The sequence below is a fragment of the Maylandia zebra genome, linkage group LG6 (genome assembly GCF_041146795.1).
Source record: "Maylandia zebra isolate NMK-2024a linkage group LG6, Mzebra_GT3a, whole genome shotgun sequence".
In the NCBI taxonomy this organism is placed as follows: Eukaryota; Metazoa; Chordata; class Actinopteri; order Cichliformes; family Cichlidae; genus Maylandia; species Maylandia zebra.
The window spans coordinates 18,376,616-18,404,072 of NC_135172.1; the positions used below are offsets into that span (position 1 = coordinate 18,376,616).

Genomic DNA, 27,457 nt, shown 5'->3' on the forward strand with positions numbered 1-27,457 from the left:
AGGAGCAAGTTTTACATAAACACAAATGAGCACTTTTCACACATGCACTATACCCCCTTAAACGTTTTTGATGAAAGTGCATGTGAAAAGAAAGTGTTAGAGGCAGCCAGATCAGACTTTGCCAGCACCCTGGAACAAAGTGCACGTGTATGCTTGTGCACAGGTGAGAATTTACAGCAGTATCTCTTCACGAGCTTTTTGAAAGTGAGTCGCTCAGATTTACATAATTGTAACAGTTGTAACTTTACAGATTTGTTATAATCTTAAAAATTATCTCCACATAAAAAAAAAAAAAAAAAAAAAAAAATATATATATATATATATATATATATATATATATATATATATATATATATATATATATATATATATATATATATATATATATATATATATATATATATATATATTTTTTTTTTTTTTTTCCATTGATGTGGCGTGTGTATGTCACTTCAGGCACACAAGGCACCACATAGTCACAGTTTATAAGTCCCTATTGAAGACCTGAACTTTCAATAAGTAACTTTTACTAAATGTGGATCTATAATGCCTCACTACACATAGAAGTAGTTTTCATAATCAGAGTTACTAGCGAAACATAGAGCCTCCATGGTATGAAAAGTCTGCTACAATGCAGTTTCTGCCAGGAAACTTTTTCAGTTCAGCTCATTTATATAGGACCAAATTTTTATACTAAAAGGTAAAGACCCTACAATCAAACAATCAATCCCCTGTGAGCAAGGACTTTATGATAGTTGGAAGGAAAAGCTCCCTTTTTAAAAGGAAGAAATCTCCAGAAGAACCAGGCTCTTGGAGGGGCAGGGGCAGGTGAACAGGAGACTAGACTAAGGGAGAGACAAGACACAAATATAATGACATGCTGCAATGGTATATCCTCCTGAGAACCAGCCTTTTCATTTGTGGCCTGTGCAATGGACATTTTTGGATGTTTTTTGGTCTATATATTTTGACTTATTTGAGCTACCTTAATAAGTCTTGTTGTGCTAAATAGAGAACATCCTTTCCATTGATATCTCATGCGTTTGGGTGGCCTCTTTTAGCTCCAAAGAGGAAGGAAATCAAAACGTTCAATCGGAAGAATCTCTTTTCCTCAGTTCTCAGGAGGATATAAATGTATGATGAATGAAAAGAGGTGAGTGGAATAGTAGTGCTTAGTGCGTCACATGAAATCCTGCAGGCTGTGTCTGTAGCAGCATAATTAAGGGATAGTTCAGGGTCACCTAAATGAGCATCAACTATAGTCTTTATCAAAGAGGAATCCAAACTGGGAGCTGTTTCCTGAGGTGAAGGGCCTGAAGGCTCTGCCACCCATTCTACTTTTAGAAACCACAAGTAAGCCTGAAGTATGAGAGTGAAGTGCTCTGTTAGGGTAATATGATATTATAAGAACTTTAGGATATATTAACCCTGTCAACACTGGGGAAATGGGGAAAGATGGTAATTAGTAGACATACGTGGATGGCTGTCATTTGACCAGATAAAATGGTTTTAGTGTTGTGTATAGTTATTATTATTTTTAAATATTTGTTTTTCATTTGAAAAATATGGGGAAAATATTCATGGCAGCATGCTAATAATAAACATTAGCTTACTTGGCTGTTGAACCTTTTTGTTTCTATTGTGTCTAAACCTCCCACTATGCTTGAGCCTGTTATGGGAGTCAACTAAAGTTAGGCAGGCTGCTGGGGCTGGAATATACAGCCTAAACCCAGTAATGGATTATACAGCACTTGTATTGTCAAATTTCACTCATACCACACATTGATTTGGGTACTGCGGCTTGTTCTGGCAATATTGTGGGTCTGCTGTCGGACTGACAGAATGCCGTCACTTTGACAGATTGATAAAGCCACCGATGTTCCTATGTCTTCATACGTTTAAAAGGGACAAAAGTGATTTGAGCCGTCTAGCCTTTTCTTTTGTAATTTCCCATCACAAAATGCCTTCAGGCTGTGGGTCATTTTGTTCAGTCCTTTTTCCATCTCACCTTAACACAATTGCATCTCTTCACTGCCTCCCACAACCCATTTCCTCTCAAATGCCCACCGGTCCTTCTCTGAGACTGCAGCAGAGGTGCAGCACAAAACCTGTTTGAAAGGCCTCTTTGCTGTTGGCATGGAAACGTCTGCCTTTGTGAATGGAGGCTTCCCTTACATGCCTGGTCAGAGGTCTCCCGATGTCTCATGGTCCAAGAGGACCTGGCCAGACCTCTGTGCCACATCACCAAGCCTGTGTTGAAGTCATGAAGTCAGGCACTTCTGCTCACGTAGTTTGTGTCTGTTCCTTGTTCACATTGTGTTACTGCAAGTCTCGACTTGACTTACATGAACTAGAGTGCTCTCAATCATGTCCTGCTGTAGTAACTGAAAACTAAAATTTAGAGAACTTTACAATAAAATTTGGGAGGGAGTAGTTTGTGCAAAGTCCTGGATTTGTTTGAACTAGTTTCACAGCACTTCACTTTGGAACGGGTTCAGAAATCTGGCTAAACTTCTGTGATTAGTGGCTCTCTGCTAATATTTATAAAATGTAGCGTGAAAAGAATATTTTATCTTCCTGCTCAGAGACTGAAGTTCATTGGTTAGAGCTATTGGTTAATTAATTGAGCATCTATCCCTCAGCAAAATGAGCATTTTACACATTACTGAAATAGGATAATATCCTGAGCATCACAGCTGGGTTTTTGTTTTTAAATACATAATACAGTATTTTAAAGATTAATTGGTCATACTGAGTGATTTGTTTGTGGAACAGTCATACAGTTTGGCAGGCTTCCCTGTAGGTTAATGACCTATTAGTTAAAAGGTAGATATACTGACCTTTTTATTACAATTGTTTTGACGTTCTAGACAAAAATGAAATGTTTCAGACATTGAGCATCCTCATATTGCCGTAGGCCTACAACTGTTGAATAGCTACTGTTTCATAATAAGCTGGCATTTCATCAGCCCAAAAAGAGGTCAGAATGAATAAACTCAACAAAGGAATGCAGGTTGTGTCTAAATTAGTCCATGATTAGATGTCATGAAAGAAAATCAACAGGTCTCTATTCCCCGTGGACCACAACAGAGAAGCCTTGACCTAATTATTCATTTTCTTTTTCCTAACAAAAGAGCTGAGTTTATTGCAGAATCCTGCGCTTGTCTTTTGCTGCTGTCTTCACTTGGCACAGACCTCACATCTTGCAGTTTCCCACATTGGCTGAGAACAGTAAATCTTAGTTTCGCCATAAATGTGGTGTTTATTGTTGGCGTTTCTATATGATGTGGGTTCTACATGACACCAACACAACATAACAATCTGCGGTTTTAAGTTATTTTGTGTGTGTGATTTCAATACATTTAATCAAAGTCGTTTCTTTTTCCATGGCAGTGTGTGACACAGAAATTGCCTTAAAACTCTGCAGTGAAATTCAGAGTTATGCAGATTACAGCTCTCTGGCCCACATTTTTCTCCTCATGGATGAATTATTTACTGTTTATCAAAAAAGTAGGTGTGGAGTGTGTAGCTGCTTAAGCTCTGGTCACACTTACTGTAGCTCTGTAATACTTTAACAGTGTGAATTTTTTCTTCTTCTATACACATATTTTAAGAATACATATTGTAACATTGCCCAAGGTTCACATCTCATGATGGTCGTGAGTGGCATTGTCGTTGCAGCTGTTAGTCTTCAAGCTCTTGTATGTGTTTGCGTTGAATGTGAAGTAAGGCTGTTTTTCTGTTCTACTAAATATTTAATTTACTTTCAGTATTTGGTACGAGTGGTTACATTTATTTTACTTTGATGCAAGTTTGAGGCACTCTAGGAATGTGTTGCATTGTCATGGTAGGATATCCTCCCTCAGACTTGACCTGGGTTGCTTTCCACCAGGGACGCAGGCAGCTGGCAGCTCAGTTAAAGTGCCTTTAAGTCTATTAGAGAGGATAATCCTTGAGGGAGAGTTTCGGTGAACAGAGGGAACAGGCAGAACAGTCAGTCGATTCACTTTCCTTGCCATCCAGCTCGTCCCATGTACTTCCCCTCTCCAACCTCGCAGCCAATCGTTCAACACATGGCCACCATATGCTTTCTTCATTACTCGCCAAAGGAAACACGGCTGCCCCAAACAGGACCTTGAAAAAGGAGAGGAAAAATAATCATGTGAATTTCCTTTGCTCTGCTTCAGAAATAACAGTGTAAATAGTCTCTGAGGTGCATGTAGTACATCACAAGTTAAACTGTTTGTGCATCTGATGTTTTCTGTACCTCACTTTGTTGGTTTCTATACCCCCCCCTTCCAGCCTCCTGCCTTCCACCTTCACTGTCCCTGGTGCAGTCGGTGGTTCAGCAACACTTCAAAGGAGGAAGGTCTGTGGCGCTGCAGATAACACATTGTACCCCCTGCCCCTCAAGCACAGGCAAGCTTTTCCAGAGCTACTACGCAATCCATTGACTGACAGATTTTCTTTTCTTTAGAAAACTGTTGTTTTTTACTTCTTTACTGACTTTTATGTTTTTTGTCCTCCTCTCCAGTATGAATGATTTAAATTTTTAACTGTTGTGCAGAGCATAAGGTTTAAATGCCCACTTCTATTTGAAATGCATTGTTGGCTTGAAACATATTCATGCAGTGATGAAACTTTAAAAGGAGAAGATATGTTGTTAATATAGAGGAGTTGTAGTCCAATATATTCCTGTAAATGCGCTAGACTATTGACGGTATTTGGCCAATTTTTATTTTTATATATATAGATAGATAGAGATATATAGAGAGATAGATAGATAGAGATATAGAGATATATAAATAATTTTTTTTTTTTTCCCCCCTCATTTTTGTTCTGGGGAGGGGAAAGGAGTTTTTTTTTTTTTTCCTTTTCTTTTTTTCTCCTTTTTTTTTCTCAGTTCATCAGTGTCACCGAATAAACAAAAATTAAACTGGAGTTAACAGGGACATAATGGCTTTCATTATCTCAGCACCCCTGAGTTGGACCCACTAGGGTCGCCAGTGAATGTGCATGAGACATGTTGGCATGTGTTGTTCTACTAGATTAGGGAGTACAATAAGAAAAACTAGGTATCCATGGTGGTAGCAGTTGTCTGTTTCCAAGGGACTGTAATCCTGGCCGTATTAGCCGATAGGTAAATGGCAGGTGAATATCTGGTCATATGTGCACTTATGTAATGGGGTTCGTAAGTGTAACATGGTTTTGAATACTTTGAGAGAGAGATTGTTTTGCTGTTGACACCTGTATTTAAATAATGTATTTTGTTCACCCTTGGCCCACAGTCAAGTTTTTTTTTTTTTTTTTTCCCTGAGAAAGAAACTGACAAATCCAACCAAATCTTTTTATACTGAAACATGATCACTGTATTATAAGCCACCCTACGAAACTATTTTAGCATTCCTTTATGGCTTTGAGTAGTTTTCAGTATCTGTTCATCTCCAGGTCATTTTCTTATCCATTTATTGCAAATATAGGAAAAAAGTAAATATGTGGACTAGCGTTTCCAAAAGCCCAGTCTTTACATGTTTTCTTTGTTTGAAAGCTATTCGTTAATAATGAAACGGCCTCACAAAATTATCACAGCGTATTTCTCATTAATTGACCTGTCAATTAACTACTTGTTGCAACAGTTCAACGTATGATTCAGTGGTTGACATTTGTTTTTGTCTTTCCCTTTTCTCTGATACATATATATATATTTTTTTCCCCCCTGATTTTTATTTTTTATTTTTACATTTTTGTCTCTTTTGGGCTGAGCTGTGTAAATGCTATATAATAGTTTTAAAATTAGCTACAGGGGTTAAAGTAAAGGTATACTTTAGTGGGGACTGGAAGTTCGTCTACCTGAAAATAGTGGTTTGCATAATCATCCTGAGCATCTGTGGTGTTGAATTTATTTATATAGTAGGAGGAGTTTATATTTATGTAAATATTCTTTGTGTTCTATTTATATAAATACTTTGGGCTCCACCAGCAGCATCACTGACAGATGCACACGGGCTTCCAGCTAATCACCTGTTACAGGTAGAGTACAAAAGCCAGCTAGTTGCTTTCAGTACTTGCGGGTGTACCGCTTAATGTCAATTAATTAGATTGTAGCTGTTTAAATTAAACTCCCATCTCATCTTTCCTTAAAGTGATTGCTAGTCAAGCTCACAGTTAAAATAGGTGAGGAGTGAGGGATGGTGTTTTAGACACTTCACTTCATTTAACTACTGCGGCATCCCGTTCTACATATTTATTAGGGGTGCAACGATACTCGTATCGATATTGAACCGTTCGATACAGTGCTTTCGGTTCGGTACGCATATGTATCGAACAATACAAAATTTTAAATTTATTTTATCAACTTTTCTTCCGACGATGCTTTCTGTGTTGAACGCTCAGTGGATCTGCGCTCGACAGTGCAGCCTAGGCGGAGTAGTCGAACGCAGATTCACTGAGCGCAGGGCAAGCTAGCGACACAGAAGTTAAGCTCTCCTTGCAACATGGCAAATTGAACCTCCCCCACCCTCATTCAGATCTGGCGTTTGAAACTATTTTGGTTTTCATGTGACGTATGACCCTGAAGGTAAGCGCGTCATGGACTAAAGTAAAACAGTATGTTGGATGTGCCACGCAATGCTCAATTACATGGGTGGGAACTAGTGTGTTAGCGCAGTTAGCCGTTAACGTGTTGGCCGTCTAGCCCCATGCACGGGGCGATCTGCGGTAGCTCGTTAACGGAGATTTGCCGTGTTGTGGCGTTAACGTCATTTCAACGAGATTTACGCTAACACACAACGAATATGACTGCACATCATCCTAGTGCAAAGACAAGTGGAAGCAGACAAAAACAACAAGCACGCATGCTACAAACTTTACCCGAGTCATTTAGACAGCCGTTAGCACATGATTCTCCTTATGGGGACCTGATATGTTTAATATGCTGCTGAGAATATAGCCCAGAAGAAGCGTATAGTATAGCTTTTATTTTGGAAAGAGCCATTTCTCTGTGATAAACTCTTTTCCAAAGAGGAGTGATTTCTCCATCAGATTTATTTTTTTTATTACTTTGTTGTTTCAGCAACATTAAATTTAAACACTGTACTTTTGAGTTAAAATATATATTTATAATTTTAATAAATGACAAATTAAAAAGACATGAACATTTTTTTTTTTTTTTTGTATCGAAAAAAAATATCGAACCGTGACACCAAAGTATTGAACCGAACCGTGAATTTTGTGTATCGTTGCACCCCTAATATATAAAGCGCCGCACATATAAGAATATGGTTGACCACTCAGTGTTAGTGTATGCTAATACTTAGTCATGGCATCTGTTGGCCTATCAATGTTTCCATGGTAGCGGCACAGTGCTGTTCAGGTTTCTCATGATTTCCTCTGGGATGAAACACCTCTCACTCCAAGAACATCTCTGTCAGCTTGTTGATTGCTCTGATACACATGGCCTTTGCAGATACAAGACTGTTATACAAGCATGCATTTATGTAATCAGGAGCCAGATGAAATCCTACCAAGTATATGAAAAGCATGTAACATTATGGCACTGGTGGGGAGAAGGATGGAGAGAGGAATACATTTAAATTCTAGTCTAATTTACAGTAGATCTCATTAGAGGTTAAAGGTTGTATCTGCATTCACAGCAAAAGGGGCAGGTGGTGCAGGGAAATAGCAGCAGCAGCTTCTGCTGCTGTTGTGACATTTTACTCTGGCATATGCTTTTTGGTTCCATGAAAATTGATCATCCTCTAAATTCATCCTTTAAATTATACGATGATAACCACAGGAATAACTTGATAACCTGCCAGTTCTCTCACTGACATTTACATGCTTGCTGTTTGTAAGTTTAAATGATTGCTCATTATTTTTAGCTATTGGAAGCTCATTTACACTTAAGTATTTACAATACAGCTGAAGCTGAACTATCATTTTAGGTCAATGTAACACTGTGCTGTGGATCGAAATTGACCAAAATTCACTTAAGAAAAAAAAAAGTGGTCTTTTCCAAGTTTTACCTAGGATCATTTCTTTTCTGTCTAGTTTGTTGGTGGATGACTTTTATCTACAGGGTAACAGGTGGGTCCAGTATCCAAAAATTACTCAAGAGTAGCATTACTTTAAAATATTTTTACTCAAGTAAAAGTGAAAAGTAGTCGTCCAAAAAGTTACTTAAGTAGGAGTAAAAAAGTAGTTGGTGAAAAGACTACTCAAGTAGCGAGTAACTATTTGTAATGTCTGATTTATTTTTTAAATAAATGCTATTAGACAAACAAATGAATAAATATGCACTGTAGTATTTTCAAAAAGGCAAGTTTATTTATATAGCACAATTCAACAACAATGTGGTTCAAAGTGCTGTACAGAGACACTAAAAAATAAAAACAAATAAAAAGCATGATTTAAAATGAAAAAAAAAAAGAAAGGAACAGTAGATAAAATCAATAGTTCTGAGAGTTTGTTCCAGATATATGGAGCATAAAAGCTGAATGCATCTTCTCCATGTGTGGTTCTGACACTGGGAACTGATAAAAAACCGGATCCAGGTGACCTGAGGGATCTGGAAGGTTCATACTGGGTCAGGAGGTCACTGATGTATTTTGGTCCTAAACCATTCAGAGCTTTATAGACCAAAAAGAACATGTGTAAAAAAATTAAGGCACAACAATTCTAATTTCCAGATTAAGTTTTTCACAACAAAGCTTTTTTAACCAATACATACAGTAAATAATATAAATATATGAACAGTGCAAACCATTTCCAGTGACAAGATATACTGTATACTTATATTCACTTTTACTCTAAATGGTACAGCAGCCTCAGAAAACATTAGAACGACACAACTTCAACATATGTGTATATACAAGGCAGCTCACTTTTACCATAAATTGTGTGGTTGTGCATCTTTTTCTGTATATTTAGCAAAAACGTGCCATTTCTTCACTCAGTAAAATGATGGTTACGCTTCAGCAGCAGTTTGCTCTAAAGGTTCTTGCTGTGAAGCTGTAACTGTTTAGCAGTGAACGAGGAGTCCTGCCTGACTAAAGAGTCCTTCACAAGCTCTAGATGCAGCAAGAACTGTATTGATTTTGATTGACAGCTTCTTGATGTGAGGAAAGCTATGCAATAGATCCACACCTCCAGCAATTGGACATGAATGGTAGCTCTCCAGCTCCAATGCTTCTGGCTTTCCTGACCCCATGGATCTAAAGAAGTCATCTTGATCAGATAGCTGGCCTCATCCAGCTCTGTGCCTAGTTGGCGTCTGATGAAGTTCAGACCTGTGGAAAGATGTATGGTTTTCAAAAGAATTAAGTCTGGGCATCATAGTGCTGTATAGACTCCCAAGCTGCAGATGTTTGGCATGAAAATTTGATCACACTGGAGATGTTTTTACTAACTCTTATTGGAAAAACAATCTTATCATTCATATCCCACGCAAACAGTTTGCAATGAATTCCAGATTAAGTTTAAAATAAGAACGTATATTCTTATTTCTATTGCACATACGTTCTATTGCAGTGCTAGCCAATAGGTCCTCCTCGCACTGTTTGGCTGTTACTCCGGGGAAAGACGAGAAAGACGGTGATGAAAGCTGTGACTGGGGCTGCAATGTAGCCACTAATCTCTGCATGGCTGTCCTGAAAACGCAAACAGCTCAGTCTGCATGGCTGCCAAAAGATGAAACCCTGTCCCTTCCAACCACAAGGGAGGGGAGACGGATGAAGCTAGCCTCCTAACGCAGGATGTTTAAACTAAACAAGCTGCTGTTTCACATAATAAACCCTGTCAACCGCAGTATTGCCTTCCGATTTAACAGTTAAAGCAGTAGAGATGAGCTGTCTTTACATGTGCATGGAACTCTAGCTTCATTAACCAGGCTAGCTGTTAGCTTATAGCTCACGCTAGCTAACCAGCAAGAGGTTAAAAGGACAGCCAAAGCTGCGGACACAACACCCACAAACTTGTCTCACTACAATGTAGTGCCGAAAATATGATGTGATTCTAGTTTAATCAAACTGGGGGCAGGAGGAAAACCGCTCCAATCCTCGACGCCCAGTGTCCTGAAACTATTAACCGCGTCTTCACCGCAACACACCAGAATAAAATCATTAGGTCATTAGCAAGACTCTGTAGTACTTGACTGCATGCTGAGGTGGCAGTTTAGCCATTTAATTCATGTTGGACTATGGACATATCAAAAAGTTGACCCTCAAGGAATTGAGCTTGACATAGCTGCTGTAACATAGACTGACATCCACCTAACCACAGCTAAAAAGAAATTCAGAGTAAACTTACTGCAACACATTTTCCTCAGTACAGGGTGAATACTGATGTAATGCACCTTGGAATGACACAAGCTGTATTCCATTCACTTTTGTGATTTTTATTTTTTTATTTTTCTCCCCACAGCTGATGGGGTATTGGCACCACCCCTCCTAGCAGGCTGGCAGGCAGCGTGGACAAGTTTCTGAATACGATAACTCAGTAAAGAGGTGACGTAGTATTTTTAAATTGATAACAAGAGTATATCTATTAAAAATCTTAGATGTGTTCAAATTTCAGCAATCTGTATCTTGAGGTCAGAAGTCAAGTTTTTGCAAAATGACCAAATGCGATGACTGAAGAAGAAAGTCACCTAGGATTCTCAAATTTATACCATACGTGTGTCTACTAGGAGGCTGAGTGGTAGCACTGGCGACAGCCAATATTTTTTAATGTTGAACTGGAGGATGAAAATGGTGTTTCCTCCTATAATGGTAATCTAGCAAATTTAGTTAGGGAATTGTGTCTTATTCATGTTTGAATATGCTCTTGATACTCAATGGAAAGGTTGTAGCATTGCATATGTTCTCTCTCTCTTGGTTTATGGTTGTGTCCATGAGTATTTGCGGTGAAGAACTAAGTAAGAGTAGCCCACAGACCAGTTGTACCACATGCTCTGGGCACTGTGTGTTTCTGAGCTATTAGTGAAACTTGGAGAAAAGTGAAGTCAAACGGGAAACTGACACTCTTCACCTTCAAAGTAGTTGGTGTTTGCAGACAAATCGGCATCTTCCATGTAAACTGTCAACCAAAGCAAATGCAAGGTGGTTTGTGGTGCAGCACCCTTTTTGTGATTTCATCCATTGACTGAAAGAAACAACCAGCAACTGCTCACCAACCAGTTACAGAACATGATCCCCACTGGTTGCCATATGATTGCTGACCAGTCTCTAGGTCTGTGTGACTGGAACCAGCATTCCTGAGTGAATCAGCAACTTCTCTGCTGCCTGCCAGATTTAGACGCACAGCTCCTGGTTGGTTTTGTCCAGTGTGCTCTGTGCCATCTTAAAAGTGGCATTTGTACACTGACTTTAATTGTTCAAATTACAAATGAAGCTATTGCACTCATCCTAATGCATGTTTTTATTTAATTTTATACTTGAGTAAACATTTCTTCTTGACAGCATGGAGTGCTTTTAGTGCTTTAACTGTTACAGAAAGATCTATGGCCACTTTCCGGCCAATTTCTCTGCAGCACTGGCAAGATACTAAACTGTAATTCCAAAATCGAGGTTCATACAGACTCATCTATCAACTGTCAGGTCAGACATACGTGATCTTACCCACTCATTAGTTCTGCTTTTTCCAGCATCTGCTCTGAATGGGGTTTCTTTGTGTGGGGCAAACTACAGACAATTAGAGTTATAAGCCAAGTCATGATTGGGATGTTCAGGTCTCAGCTACTTGGTGTAGAGAGCTCCTAGAGTTGAAGGAAAAAAACTATTGCTGTTGGAGGTGGGGTCAGATAGGAAATGAGGCTGCATTCCAGCCATGATTTATGAACTGTCTTTATTCTCTTTGTACTAGTGGCTACTTTGCAGCTGCTCCAGATGCTGTCACTGACTTCAGTAGAGCTGTATCCATCTCAGCTTACATGTTCAAAGCCAGTCATATGTTGCCACATAACCAAAGCCAATGTGGTTTGAGGAAGTAAATGTGGCAAAGTTAAAGATCCTCCCGTAGGTTTGACTTTTTTCCTTTTTATTTTAACCTCCTTCCTTTTTGCTTTTCACTAAGACATCATCTGTGGTTTTCATTCACTAAATAAATATCCCAAATGAAGCTCTGGTGTAGACCACAAAGCTTGGAACTGAAACTAAATGCAGAACAACTACACAATGATTCACGTCTTAAGCCTGGACCAGTATGACTAGATTAGACCCGTTTTATTAATAATCTCTGTGCGTCTGTAGCACGCTGCTGTGTGAGAACATGTTAATCACACTAGGCTCAAAGTTCACAACAGGAATTAAAGACTTTCCTTCAACACCTGTCAGTGCACTGAAGACTTTGTACAGTATCAGTAAATGAAATCGATTGGAGTGGAAGGAGTTGCATTAAGTTTGCAGTATGAAGTTGGATTTGCCAGTAGTTACATGCAGGTAATGGTGGTTGATTTCTGTAAGTTATATTAAGATTTTAAAGGTGGAGCAGTGATTGTTCATTAAATTTCCTTGCTTGGTCTCAACAGTGTTTCATAATGAAGTCAAGAGTTCAGACTGTCATAAGTGCCCATCCTGACAAACTAAGCCTCCTTTTTTCCCACTTTGGCTGTTTTTAATCTACTTTTTTTTGGGTTTTTTGTTTTTGTTCCCAAAATCTGATGTGGCATAAATTTACGAAGATTATCCAAAAGTAAGGAAGGCTGTTCTGAAGAGTCCTCTAATGCAGTTATCTAAATTTGTGTAAGAACGCGGAGCTGCTGTGGTTGTAACGTTTCCTAATTTGTAACATAACATTGTAATATGAAGGAGTTGTGGAGTTCATAAACATGTAAGAGAGACTGACGATGTGACGTTTCCTTTAAATTTATATCATACAAATTGAAGTACTTGGAACATGATTTCTTATATTTTCAGTGAGGACATTTTCCTTTTTATTTATTTATTTTTTGAAGTATTTCAGAGGTTTTGGTCAATTTAAGACTGTTGCATAACTCGTGCGTCTGTCTCAAACTTTGACCAGAGTTAGTCAGAGTGAATGAAGGCCAGGAAACACAGCAGTTGCATTCTTACATGTGAGCTCATATTCTTTGGCATCTAGATGCGTATGACAGCCTTGAAGTTGCAGGCACCCATGACCTCTGTGTTCAATTGACTCTGAGAAACTTTCAGAATGTTTCCTAGAAAGCTCTGGACTGACTCCCTTTTAAATGGAGTCAAAGGTTAACTTAATTTGTTTCTGAATACAAGAGTTTGCTAACATGCAACCTGTATCGTGGGCTACACAGAAGTAGCAGACCTTTGTGCAAATTGTTACTCACCCTCACTCTTGTCAATAGTAGACTAACTGTTGTCTGATCACCTTACATTATTTAATGGGTATTTGTTTTGAAGTTCAGATCATGACTGCGCCTTTGACGGAGCATTCAAACTTTGTTGGCTCACAAATAAAATTACAAGTGTGGTTTTCTCAACTGTACCCTAAACAATATTTGATTATTTGTTTGTGTGCATGTATGGGTGATGCCTTTGAACACAGACCTAGAGACTGTCTAGGGAAGTCCATTTCCCAGCTGGTTGCTGGGAAATTTCTGTTGCCCACAGTTTGCATGGAAGCGACTGACCTGTCTGCAAACACGAAAATAAGTTGCACCTTTTAAACCTTGAAGGTGAATGTTCTGTGTTTCCAGTTTGAGTTGCACTTCCATGTTTTACTACAGCTCAATGAGCAGTTGACATATGTTTATTCACAAGTTGGGGTCTCCCATGCAACCTATGGGCGACTGAGACCATCGCAAAGGGATTTCTAGAGTAAGACCCTCTTTACCAGAAGTTCCTGACTGTCACAAAGTGGATAAATGGTTGCAAATGCTGCTCTGCTTAAAAACAGAAGTGCATTGTCTGCAATAAACTTTCATCATTCATAAATTAGCACTTTAAACAAAGAATAGTCGTACAGTCAGATATTCATACTTTGCTTTGTAATGTGCAACAAACATGAGAGGGAGAGAGCACATGTCATTATCTCCTCTCTCCTTTAGCATTCCTCACAAAATCCACTTTCCTGAAGGAGAAATCACTTTTTGTGTAAAATTGATATTTATAGGAATTTTGTTGCTCAAAACCTCTCATATCTGAACAGGTCCAACAGTAGCTGTCTGTGACATGATTACACGGTGAATGATTTCCTTCTGTGCAACTTCGATGCTGCACGTCATTACAGATAAAGGCTGTGAGATTCCTGAATCGTGAAGCTGGTCTCTCTGCAACCTTTCTGTCTCACAGTTATCAAGTGTCAAACAGCTGGAAACCCTCTCTTGGCAGCTGTTCATTTCCCACAACTCAGTGTCAATATCTCGTTTTATTTACATGAACTATCATTTTCGCTCTCAGCCTGGGAGTGTGCTGGGGAGTGTAGCAGGAACAATTTCTCAGATTGAAACGCCTCTCTTGTTTCGTTTTGGCTTGTTAAACAAATTAAATTAAATTTTGATAGCTGACACATTCATCCTGTTGCCCAACCCTCTCCCCATGTCATACTTTGACTCATGGTGTAATGTCTTGAGTACTTGGGTTGCAAGAATACTTGCTGACTTAAGTTTTGACCATGTGATTACTTGCTATCCTCAAACCTGTGCCTAGAGCTAAGCTCCCCTACCCTATATACTTTATGAACACTTATTATGGTGCAGTGTTATTTCTGGGGCAGTATGAAATATTAAAGTTAAAGTCTGTCTTTTTAGGACCCGTGATATTGCCATAGCAGGTCCTAAGCGGAAGGAAAAAGTCAGTTACCATTCATCAAAGAGGCTGACCAACTTGTCTGGGCAGTAGGCGTTTAAGCTGCCTCCTTTAAAAGTTGTCTGAAGGATCAGTTACCTCTTTGTTTTATTTCATCAGATTAATTTAGTCAGGTAATGACTAACATTTTACTCACTCTTTAACCTAAAACTAAATCTATTCTTCTTTTCTTAATGTACAACTACAGTGACTGTAGTACTCTGATTACTGCAAAGCTGCAGGTGACCTACAGTCAGTATTGTGGCTGAGCTCATCTTGTGTGCACACAGATGGAAGGCTGAAGCAACAGCTGTTGCTGCTACTTTGCTAACATGTGCCATGTAGAGATTGTGTCGGTAATGCTGGTTCTCAGATGTTGGCCAAAGGAAACACCCAACCACAGGCTTCAAACCAAGATGCAGTTTCCCCCCCAAAATATTTTTAGCTTCTTTTTGAAATGAGGGGGGAAAAAAACATGCCATGTAATTGTAGCATCAATACATCTATGATTTCCTGAAGACATTTTTAATTTCAGTTCAGCTTTAAAGTAACATGTTTTTGTGGGAGCTGCCAGAAGCTCTGTTCACTTCCCATCGGACGAGACGGGAAGAACTGACGCATCTATGATGGTGACTCACCGGTACATGCTGATGCAGGTGTTGTATGTTGTGCCAGGTGGTTGAATTGTTCTTTGGCAAACCTTGTTGAAGAGTTGTCATGCTTTGTCTGGGGTTTGCAGGAGAAATTGAAATCCCATCATTCTTACCTCACTACTCTTGTTTTCTCCTCTCATATTCCAGACAGCCCTGTAGCTTGTGAACTCTGTAATCCCTCAGATTGCTGTACTGACTGCTCACTCTTTGTCCACAGAAAGAATCAGCTCTTGGAGTCAGATTTGGAGGGGTAGAAGACCAGTTGTGGCCTAAACTAAGAGACACAGAGAGAACTGTAAGTAAATGCTGCTTGGTTAAATGTGTACTGCATAGTGTGTGTGTGTGTGGGGTTTTTATTTTTTATTTTTTTTGTTTGTTTGTTTTTTTTTTTGGGGGGGGGACAAGAAGTGTGTGTGTGTGTGTTCTAGTAAATCTGAATCTTGATATGCAATTATTTTTTTGTATCAACATATAGAAACACACTACTGCAGATGTGTAACAAAGGATAAACAAAACAAATTACTGTTACAGAAATATATGTAATGCTGAATTATGGCGTGTGCCGCGTGTTACAGCATTGACAAACTGAACAACATAAACAAGCACATTATGAAATCTGCTGTGCCTATGGTCGCCTCTCTGCTTATGTATAGACCATTTTGGAGTTTCTTATTTTCAGAAATGCTGCAAATCACATCCACAAACATTATAAATGGGCTCAAGTTTATGCTGTTTGTTGTTGTCGGCAGCTGATGGGATGTAAGCTTGAGCCCAGTTGTTTCCTAGCAACAGATTTCCCATGAAAGTGTCTGTTATCAAGTGAGTTCATTCCTACTTCACGGTGTTATCAAATACCATAAATAAGTTCTCAGCCTATAGGAAACACAATTTAATGATTTGAAAATATGAAGGATAAATTATTGACTACAAGCTTGGATAATGTTGAGATTTAGAGATGGCTCTCTTTTTGAATCTATAAGAGACTTTATGGATATGATGTGAATACTGTCACATCTCTACCTTAAGTGCTCAAAATTTAAATTCAATTATAAAATGTATGTGTTATATTTAAACATATATTTGAGGTAGTGAAAATGTCCAAGTTACAGTTGGTCAGAGCTCAAGTTAACAAGTCAAATTGCTCAGTCTGTCTGCTTATAAGTTCTGAACCAATATTAACGCTACCATTTGTTACCAAAATACACAGTAATCAGTTTTTACCCTTCAGCTGTAAAAGGCTGATGGGAAGGGACGTCAAACAAGTCTGTGAATGGAATAACTCCTAAGCATAGGAGTAGTTTCAATTTGATACCATTGTTGTATCTACTAAAATCTCGGATGAGTTTGAAGCTGGGACAGAGGTCAGGTTTTTTCTAAATCTTGTAAATGCAAAAACTTGAGAACAAGGCGATGAAGGACTTTGAAATTGATACCATAGGGGTAGCTACTAGGCTAGGAAACTGAGCAGTATCACTGGCTTCCACCAGTATTTTTCTTTGGTACCTTAGGCAGTGTATGTGCTGAGGCAGCAATATAGGCGGGTAACATTTGTTCTGTTCTATTCTTACATATTGAAGAAAGAAACCCACAAGCACAGGAAAAACTACATATGGAAGATTGTGATTAGCGCAGGTGCAGCAGCGATTAGCATTACTGAGGACTTTGTGTTCGAAGGGGGCTGGAGGTGATCACCGAGGGAATGATAATTGATAGGCAAAGGGAACTATGCAAATTCTGATATTTGCATATTCTCCCCCTATAGCATAGATGGTGGTGGTGTTAATCAAAGGGCACTTTGCAACTTCCCTATTGACAGTGCATGTTTGAAAGGCCACAAACACAAGAACCAGCTATGTGAACAGTTGCACGGAGCTTAAATGGCTAATCCACCACTTATTGTGCATTGACTTTTGTTGACAATAAAACAAAACCTTTTTCCATGCATAACTAATCTTAGAGAAATCAAATTGTTTCTTGTGTTTGAAAGGGGAAAATAAATCTGCCGTTATATTGCATTTGCTATCCATCCATCCCTTTTCTTCCGCTTATCTGAGGCCGGGTCGTGGGGGCAGCAGCCTAAGCAGAGAAGCCCAGACCTCCATCTCCTCCAGCTTGTCCGGGGGAACACCAAGGTGTTCCCAGGCCAGCCGAGAGATTTAATTTCTCCAGCGTGTCCTGGGTCTGCCTCAGGGCCGCTTCCCAGTGGGGATATGCCCGGAACACCTCACCTAGGAGGTGCCCAGGTGGCATCCTTATCAAATGCCTGAATCCCCTCAACTGGCTCCTTTCAATGTGGAGGAGCAGCAGCTCTACACTGAGCCCTTCCCGGGTAGCTGAACTTCTCACCCTCTCTCTAAGGGAGAGGCCAGCTACCCTTTGGAGGAAGTTCATTTTCGCCGCTTCTATCCGCAATCTCGTTCTTTTGGTCACTACCCACAGCTCGTGAAATTGAGAGCTTCGCTTTTACACTCTGCTCTCTTCACCACGATGGACCGGTACAGCGTCCGCATCACTGCAGCCGCTGCACTAATCCCTCTGTTGATCTCCTGCTACATTCTCCCATCACTCTAGAACAAGACCCCTGGACACAAGGGCCCTCCGCGAATTGTTACCTTATCATGGTGGAGGGGTTTGTGTGTCTCAGGGATCCTAGGGGCTATGTTGTCCGTGGGCTTTTGCCCCCTGGTAGGGTCTCCCATGACAAATTGGTCCTGGGTGAGGGACCAGACAAAAAGCCATTCAGAAGACTCCCGTGAGTGCACGATCAAGGGAACAGTTCCCCCTGCCTGGGATGGGGTTACCGGGGCACCGCCCTGGAGCCCGGCCCGTGGAGGGTCCCCGAGGCCAAGCATCTGGTGGTCAGCGTTTTCTGGTTTTTAAATGATCAAGTATTATAACTTAAACTTTCATTAGGGCTGGGCCATATTATACCGTTCACGGTAATACCGGTATAATGTTAGGCAACGATAGGAAAATGAAATATCGCGATAGAATATGAGTAAAACGCGCATGCGCAGTGCCTTTGTTTTCATACGCACATGGCCGATTGTTGAGTGAAACAGATGAAGCCCTTAAATCTGGGAGTAATCTGGGTCCTAAACTCCGTATACTTCAGGTCAAACAACACTGCAGCATCACTTAGAGTTAAAAACTGTCTAAATTCTTTCATCTTTAATAAAACGATCAGCATTGCTGCTTTACCAGGTGTAACTATGAAGTTTAACTTCCAGGCATCCATGAAAACAAAATGTATTACATTTAACGGAGTTAGAAGCTAGCAGGAAGCTAGCGGAAGTTAGCTCGCTAGTTTCGCTAGTTACCTAAGCATGATATAGCATGTTCTGACTGAGAGATTTCTGAAAAAAATCAAATGTACAGCTCTGCTATCACTTCCAACATAAATGAAGACAGAAAACTAAACAGCAGTGACGTTTGTAGGGTTACTGAAGTTGGGCTAGCTGGTATATAATGATGTGCTACGTGATCGCTAGCGACACAGCTATGTTAGCATAACATAAACAGTGAAGCTGGAGGACGAACACTAACACTTTTCCACTTATAAAAGTTAACGTTAAGGTTCCTCATGGTTAGAGACAAATGCAATCGCATGGCAGGATGCTGTAAAAGGACCAATCTTCAGTCAGGAGAACAACTGAGATAATCCGTCCACAATACGAGGTTAGTCATTAGTATACTGCAACAACATGGGAATAGAGCAGCTGCCAGAGAATTCAACATTAATGAATCAATGGTACAGAAGTGGAGGAAGCAAGAAGAATGAGTTTAATAAAGTTTGATTTATCTGACTGCTTTGTTTCGCTTAATGTGCCTTATAATCCCGTGCACCTTATGGTCCGAAAAATACGTACTGCACACTGCAGTTTAATGTTGCAAAGCACCTCTTTTTAACTTCAGTGGATATTATACATGGTTATGCTCAGGATATGTCAGCCCATTTCTACTGGAAATGCCTTTTGGTTAAACTTTCAGCAAGGAATTTGCATTTGCACTGTTAGATTTTTATAAAGCTTTAATGTACATAAAAACCAGCTTCTTGTTTAAGTGAAAATAAATGGAAGGTTGTCTTTTTGCGCTAGTAATGTTGTGGAGTTGTATTTTGTCTCGCATCAATTATATCGTCAGTTATATCGTTATCGCAAATTTTCAAATATATATCGTGATAAATGTTTTTGGCCATATCGCCCTGCTCTAACTTTCATATAAAAAATCTTTAAATTCAGAGTAACTTGATGTTTGCTCGGCACGTCAAACCTTTCTGGCTATCGGAAACTTTCCCAATCAAAAGAAACAGCATTGGCAAACTTGTCAGATGATCAGAAAAATGTATTTTTTGTGAGACCTCCTTTTTTGAGTCATAGTAAACAATACTTTAGATATGCAAATATTGATCATTTTTTACCTTGATCTCCATTCAAGTGTGACCTTTTTTACTTAATAAAAAAAAAAAAGTGTTTAGCACATTGCTCCCAGTTAATGTGAATGTGTTTTCTGCGTTGAGCTGTACGGGTGACTCTTCCATAAAGCCAAGAGTGTGGTGCAAGGCATGAATTATTCATCCCATGCACGCGCTGGTGAATTAAAGGTAAAGTGATAGCACATAGCTGAGGCTTGCTTGGCTCACTGCTGCATTTTTAAAGTGTGGATTGGCACTCAAATGTCCAAATGTTAACGTTGTCTTTCCTCCTAAAACTGTTGCTCTGCTCTCATGGACCGGATAAAGGACATTTGATAGGGAGTTTGAATAATTCAGGTTGATGGTCTGGGATTGGATTTTCTTTCAAGTTTAACTTTGTCGTTTGTATTGCCACTTGGTGCTTTTTGTTCCAGACGTGAATGCTTGCTATGGTGACCTTTACAAAAACAATAAAACAAGCATATGCATATTTAATATGTGGTGATTGCCTGAGTGATGGTAACGAGATGGCTTATTGTATAAATATCAGTGCATGGGTGCAATAATGTGACACTCTTCCTCTTTTCATGAATGATGGAATTGTTATCAAGGAGGAACTTGACTCTGAAATGACAAATATTTCTACAGAAGAAAGATGTATCGTTATTTCTGATGGTAGAACAGTCACTGAGCTGTGCGTTTGCCTGCTAGGAGGAGTTTTTGCCTTTTATGTTGAGCATATTAAAGAATAGCCTCCCGTCAAAAGCTGACCTTATGCGGCTGAATATCTGTAGGAGGTACACTGCTGTCATTTTCTGAAAAGGTTCTTTAAATTTAAATGCAAAACTGCTTCCTAAGCAGACTGAAGGACTGAGATTTCACTATCCTGTGTGTCTCTCCCTAATCAGTCCCACACCTCTCACCCACTCGTTCTCTGTAAATAATTCAGAACAGCCTTTTGCCTACTTCAGAGAAGAGCATTCTCACAATGATGATGAGGGATGGCCAGGGATGGTAAAAATTGCTGCTAATGCACATTTCAGAAATGCAGAAAGTTTAAATGGCTGTGACATTTTAAATCGGGACCCACTGCTGGTAATTGGCTTTGTGCGTATCTGTGGATAGTCACACAGGTCCAATAAAACACGAGTGAAAGTGTAGCAGAAAGGATTCAATTGGATCTTTAAATAAATGCTCTCATTTTTCACATTAAAGAAGGGAAGTTATTTAACGGGACTCTCTAATATGTTAAACCCTGTAAAGGCTGAACCATGAGAGTTTTTGAAGCTGAAGTGTTTATTGAACCTTCTGACAGATTAGTTTGAATTTGAATCAGTGTTGCTAAATCCAGCATTTGGGGGCAATTTATCATTGTCCCAAAATGATCATTGGTCTCAAAACGTCGTGAATCAAATATGATAAACTTGGTGTTACAGTAATATAGGTCACTATTTTATGAGGCCAGACTCACTGTTTATTTTCACACCCAATATTTGACTAAAACTAACATTGCCTAAAACACCAAAGTTTAATCTCTCATCTGCAACAAAATCTTGAGATTAAAATAAGAGCTATATGCTACTTTTCTTACGTGATGATGATGATGATGATGTTTGTTTTCATGAAACCAGTTTAAAAAAAATGGACGCCCTAAAGTTGTCCTGATACATTTGTCCATGCAGTCTGTTGAATTAGACGTATATTGATCCATTTAGCTAACCTCTTGTAACATGACTAACGCCTCATCTTTTCTTGTAATTTGGAGATGATTTTAGTTAGAGGTGATTATCTTGCCAGTTGTTTAAATGAGTTCTGTATGGGGATTATTAGTTTTAAATGATTTATTCATTTCCATCAAGACATGGGAAAACTGTAATAAAAGTATTTATAAAACTTAAGTAACCGATTAAGCTTATACCTCAAACCTGTTTGTTCATGAACAAATCAGCTGCTGGTGTGCTGTTTTGTCTTGTAAAGCTGCGTAGAAACGTGTAACACCAGTAGGTGTTGATGTAAGGGTCTGTTAACTGTTGAAGGGCGTGGTTAACTCTTGATCAGTTATTCATGCTTTTGACTCCTTGTTCAAAACAGGAAGTCCTATGTCCCTGTGTTGGAGACAGGAAGTTGTAACTTTTCTGTGTCTGTTTTCATTGTCCTAGAGTGAATGAATGTTATTAATGGGGTGTGGGTTTGTGTGTTTGCGTTTGCACAGCCTTAAGTAGTGAGAAATGATCCTAAATTAGCCTTTTTATCAGCAGCTGTTGGATATTTTCGGCTTTGCCCACTAGAGTGCAGCCTACTCAGAGGAAAAAGGATTGCCTGCATCCTTAGTCAGATATGCTTGTTGTATGGTATTATCACATTACCTATAGAGACACACACAGATGTGTGGCTGTCTAAACTCAGCATGAGTGTCGGTTCTTCATTGTACAGATTGACTTCAGTGTAATTTTTTTCTCAGCGTGCCAACATTTGGATACTGCAGGATAATTAAGGACATCATTTGCAAGCCCACTTAAATGTTTCACTAATTGCTTTGAAGAGATTAATGGCAGCATGTTCATTATCACATATTTGCCACTTGATTAACCAATGAAATAATTAGTCAACAAATTTGATCTTTTTAAAGGGCGTGTGTGTGTGTACACTCCTAGAGATTTAAATCATTCAGACTGGTCACTGAGTATTATGAATAATGTTGCATGAATGCTTGAGTAATGTTCAGTCTTTTGTTATTTTGGAGTCTTTGTTTTGCCCTTTAGGTTTCTTCATTAACGTCTACACCACATTAGAGTGTTTACATTTAACGGTCAGACTGCGCTAGTGTGCTTGACCTCACAGAAGGCAGCATTTTGTAAAAATGTTGAAGCTGAATTGGAGAAAAAAGAATACATTAATTGGCTTTTAAAAGACTTTAGTTTACATACATAATGTCTCTTACGTACGCTCCATGAACAGCTGAGTTTCAACAAAAACATCACATCACTCTTTTTTGGACCTGTCTGCATACCCTTGGTTTTATGCAACACTTCTAATTGACTCTTTCAGAGTTTGGAGTTTTAATTCAGACCCGTTACTTTCAGGTAGAGGTCGGTGAGCTACAGCAAGAGTGGGAGCAGCTATCCTTCTCTCTGAGCTCTCACTTTACTTTCAAATGCCAAATTCTCAGCACAGTTGTTGTATTTGACAAATGTGAATTATGAGATGATCAGACCACAGTAATTGTGAACTGTGTTGATGCAATGTGTAGTTACTTTAGCTACCCCCCTGAAACCCTACACCTTAGTCTACACCGTAACCTAACATGCGTCTCCCTAGAAAGGTAGATTTATCACTTTTTTTTTGTTTAAAGACCTACAGCATTCCTGGCTGACCTGGCATTTAAGATTTTCAAATTGATATCATACGTTTATCTACTGGGAAGCTGAGAGGTAGCACTGGTGACTGCAAGCGTTTGTCCCTCTAATTTTTCCACTTCTTATTACATTTATTGTTTAAAGATGTGTCTGATAAATTTAAAAGATGTGTCCAAAAAAGTAGCCGGGAATGCAGAGGAAGTGCTGTGGTGGTGCTGAACAGGCCAGTTGTTGTGTTGACTGGCTTGTAGTTGCATTTCAATGGAAGGGGCACATCAGGTTACAATGTAGATTTCCCACTGAAGCATAGTTCAGGTGCAACTCCTGCTGGTTGCCCAGTTTCTTTGTGGAAAAGAGAGAGGAGCTGTAATGGGTTTGTCAAGTGGGGAAGCGACCTTGTTGCCATGGGTTGGAAGACTGCTGGCTGTAAGCTACTTCAGATTTTCGTAGCTCATGCTTCACACCTCAAAGTGGGGCTGCTCAAATAACGATATATATCGGATGACAATATAAAAACGTCTATCGTTTCATTTTACGCTATAATTTGTTTTGTGGTGTCGCAAAATAAACTGTTTACGGCAATATTTTTTTCATCATTTTGATGGTCACTGTAGTGGCTATATTAGTTAACGTTCTCTCTTTCTCTTATAGTTAATATAACCACACTATGGACAGACAAGTGCCTGTTTTTATGCCACTGCGTGTCTGCTTGTTTATTTTCCACATAAACCTTTCACAATAAAGCTCAAGATCCCGTTGAGACTTCAAAATAAACTGAATCACGTGAAAGAGTATGTAGAGAGTTTACGGATGATAAACAAAAAAAAAAGAGCCGTCAGGTGCTAAAAAATAAATCTTAGATTCAAACGTTAGAACAAGCTTCACCCGCAGCACGCCGTGTAATCATGTTTCATGCATCGGTTAAAACATTCGACTCCAGGTACTCGACGCCCAGCTGGAAACACTTCATGCAAGTCGAGCTGCCCGAGATTCACAGAATTTACAGAAAATGTTAAATTTTCGTGATTTATATCATTATCGGGACGATAACGACGATACATGTCTTATATCGGGATATTAGCTTTTGGTCATATCGCACAGCCCTACCTCAAAGTATAAAAAACTCATACCACTTCATTGTATGGGACTTTTTAAGAGTGTAGATTGGTTTGGATTGAGATAAATGAATGGAGATTCACCAATGCAGGACGTGATGGAACTCTGTACAGTATAGACTTTGTTTGGTAATTACTATATTCACTTATTCTTAGCATGCATGTCATGGTTATATTTTTCCTATGTTATATGCAAAGCTCCGTGAGCTGCCGACGTGCCAGTTAGATGCTCTATAAAGCTGCAGTGTGTAAGCTTTGTCGTTATTTCTTCGTCTGAGATTCTGGGCTGTGGTGCAGCCACCCTCCTTTTATAGATCAATACTGAGGCAGTGAGCTGACACAGTGAAAAGCAATATTCATAAATAATGAACAGAGCACCCTTTCACCCTGCCCTGTCTGTCACTCCTGGGCAAGAAGAGAACAAAAGTATAAACACATGTATTTAGCTTACATTTTGCCAGACACTGCCTCAGTGTTGGTGACTGCATTACGTGTTGGCACGCTTGCCTGCTTCCTTGTTCCGGGCTGATGGTGTTATACCTTTTGGTACAGATTGTCTCTGATGATTGCAGATAAAGCCTTTTGTGTTTGGAGTGTTTCATTTCTCTCCTGATGGGCCGTTTGTTTTTGGATAGATGGCAACCCGGTGATTGAGGAAAGCTACGCCATTGAATCACAGTGAGCTGTCTTATGTAGTATCATTCCCATCAACAGCCCAGAGATGTGCCAGTGAGCACTGATAACAGCTTTAAGTGCTTCATCATTTCTCTTTGCAGCAACTTTTCATGTTAGGCACAGCTCGTACTTGGTCACAGCTGTACATCAAATGTGATGCACCTCATTGAATAAACAGATGGAACAGTTTTTACATTTTTGCAGTATTCCCACAAAATGAGACTAACAGTCATTTGTAGAGTGGATCTGTACATCGCTAAATTAAGGGCTCTGTGGTGAAGTCTAGTTTGTACTACTTCAAGGTGTGTTGAAATGCAATACAAAATGAAGGACAGAATTGTTCTGCTTACACTGAAAATAAAACTGCTCAGTGCACAAACTGAGAGTTGACATTGGACACGAAGGCGAAGCGTCACCTCCTGCTAAATATTGAAGTAAAGTCTGTTCAGTGCGTAGCTGTGTGCGTTTTATATAACAAACGAGAGTCTGCTGATGCTGCCATACTTGTTTCGATTTCACTAATCAACCACAAGAAGGCAGGTAGGGGAATGAATACAGGAATGGTCCACAGCATGCTTATGGTGATCTAATACATGTGTGACTGCTTTGACCAAGGCACCAAAAATGGCGCAATCTTTTGGTTACAGCTTTGCTGGTTGTTGTGTTAACGATGATGATGATGATGATGATTTGAGAGAAGAAAACCTCCACTTGAGGATATTGACCACACAAGCACATTTACATCGGATTAAAATTGAAATGACACCAAAACTCAACAAAAGCATTAGTAGTCATTGGTTATAACTGAGGTTGACTGGGGAGATCGAGTGTCATGAATTTGTATTTTCTTCCTGCTGGGTTTTAATATGAAACTCATAAAACCCATTCTCATTTCTTCCAAGAGTGCAGCCTTTGCATATTATTTGTCGTTACTGAATATGAAATGTAATTTTTATGGCTACATATTTTTTCACTTTCTTTCATTACAGTTTCCTGCTAGTGATTGTACCAAATGTTAGGTGTTGGTTATGAGACAGAGCTGAGATCTGCTGGTAAATATGAACAATAGCTGTCTCTTTTTGCTTTTACTAAGCTAAAAACACAGAAGCCCTCCGACAACAAGGGTCACAGCTCTCTCTGTTTTCGGACATGGCTGAGGCCCTTTAATATCTGTTCTGAGTCTGTGCTGGGCATCAGTGCCATCCTCTATGGCACAGGTGTTGAACTCCAGGCCTCTAGGGCCGGTGTCCTGCAGGGTTTAGATGCGTCCTTGATCCAACACAGCTGATTTAACTGACTAAATTACCTCTTCAACATATCTTTAAGTTCTCCAGAAGCCTGGTAATGACCTGATCACTTGACTCAGGTGTGTTGACCCAGGGTGAAATCTAAAACCTGCAGGACACCGGCCCTCGAGGCCTGGAGTTCGACACCTCTGCTCTATGGTGTAGTGTTATGGGGCAGTAGACTGAGAATAGCAAAGAGAAACCTGTTTTACGAACTCACCAGGATCACCTGTAACATTGTAGGTGTAGAACTTGATTCTCTGGTGGTGGTGTTGGAAAGCTTTGAATATCAGGAAGTACTTCATGTGCTGAGTCACATGCCAAGGGCATGGCCTGGTCCATCCCTAACATGTTTGACAACTTAAAAAAATGTTTTTCTGTCTTTCTTTCTTTTTCTCTTTTTTTAAATTTTGAAACTTCCTATCTTATGTAGCAAAGCTGTTTACTCCTGGGATTCATAAAATATTCAGATTCAAAAATCCCCACCAATATATAAACGTTTGAGAGGTCCAGTTCAGTTCCTCTAATTAGCTGATGTGAAGCTTGGACAGCTATGGGCTGCAGTAGCCTGTGTTGACATATGTTGGCACTTAATTAAGCATAACTACTCTTGGTGGTCATTATTAGCATATTCTTGGCTTGACAAATTTCTCCCTCTTTCACTGTCTTTGATGTTGGTGATTTCTAGTTGTATAACACTGTGTGCCATTAATAGAAAGCTATTGTTGGTCCTTCAAAAGGGGCCCAGTCTCATTTTATTGTGCATCTGTCTTTGTCTTGCTGTTCATCCCGCCCCTCCCATTCGTTGTTTTTCCCACTTTCAAGGAGCTCAGGCTTTATGAGCTCTGATAACTATTAGCTTGAGTGCTGAATAATGTGCAGGTTGTCCCTGAGCACAGATTCCACAGGTTGAGCATCTGTGATGAGGTGAGCGGGGAATGTGTGGGTTCAACAAAGCTGGGACATGAGACACAAGGGAATTAAAAAGGATGTATATTGAATATGCTGCAGGTGTTTAAACTAGGTGTGTGCAGGTGGCATGTGCCATGTAAAACTGTGCTCTATTAGTTGCTCCATTACAAGCTTAATAACTAAATTACTGCAGTGGAGCAAAATAACAACAGATTGCAGAGTTCCTCTTTAGTTTTTCTTCATCAGTTAAAGTAACTGTCACACTGAAGATT

The 27,457-nt window shown here is 39.5% G+C and overlaps 1 protein-coding gene across 4 annotated transcripts in view; it reads left to right on the forward strand.

Moving 5' to 3' along the window:
• The window catches only part of fbxw7 (F-box and WD repeat domain containing 7), a 135,265-nt gene that overhangs the window by 10,582 nt on the left and 97,226 nt on the right, over positions 1 to 27,457 (forward strand). The window contains exons 2-4 of one of the 4 annotated variants that reach the window (XM_076884809.1): positions 4,303 to 4,419; positions 10,420 to 10,502; positions 15,645 to 15,722. The gene's annotated coding sequence lies outside the window, so the exon portion shown is untranslated. The remainder of the gene's footprint in view (positions 1 to 4,302; positions 4,420 to 10,419; positions 10,503 to 15,644; positions 15,723 to 27,457) is intronic. The other 3 variants (XM_076884808.1, XM_076884811.1, XM_076884810.1) reach the window with 3 other exon arrangements.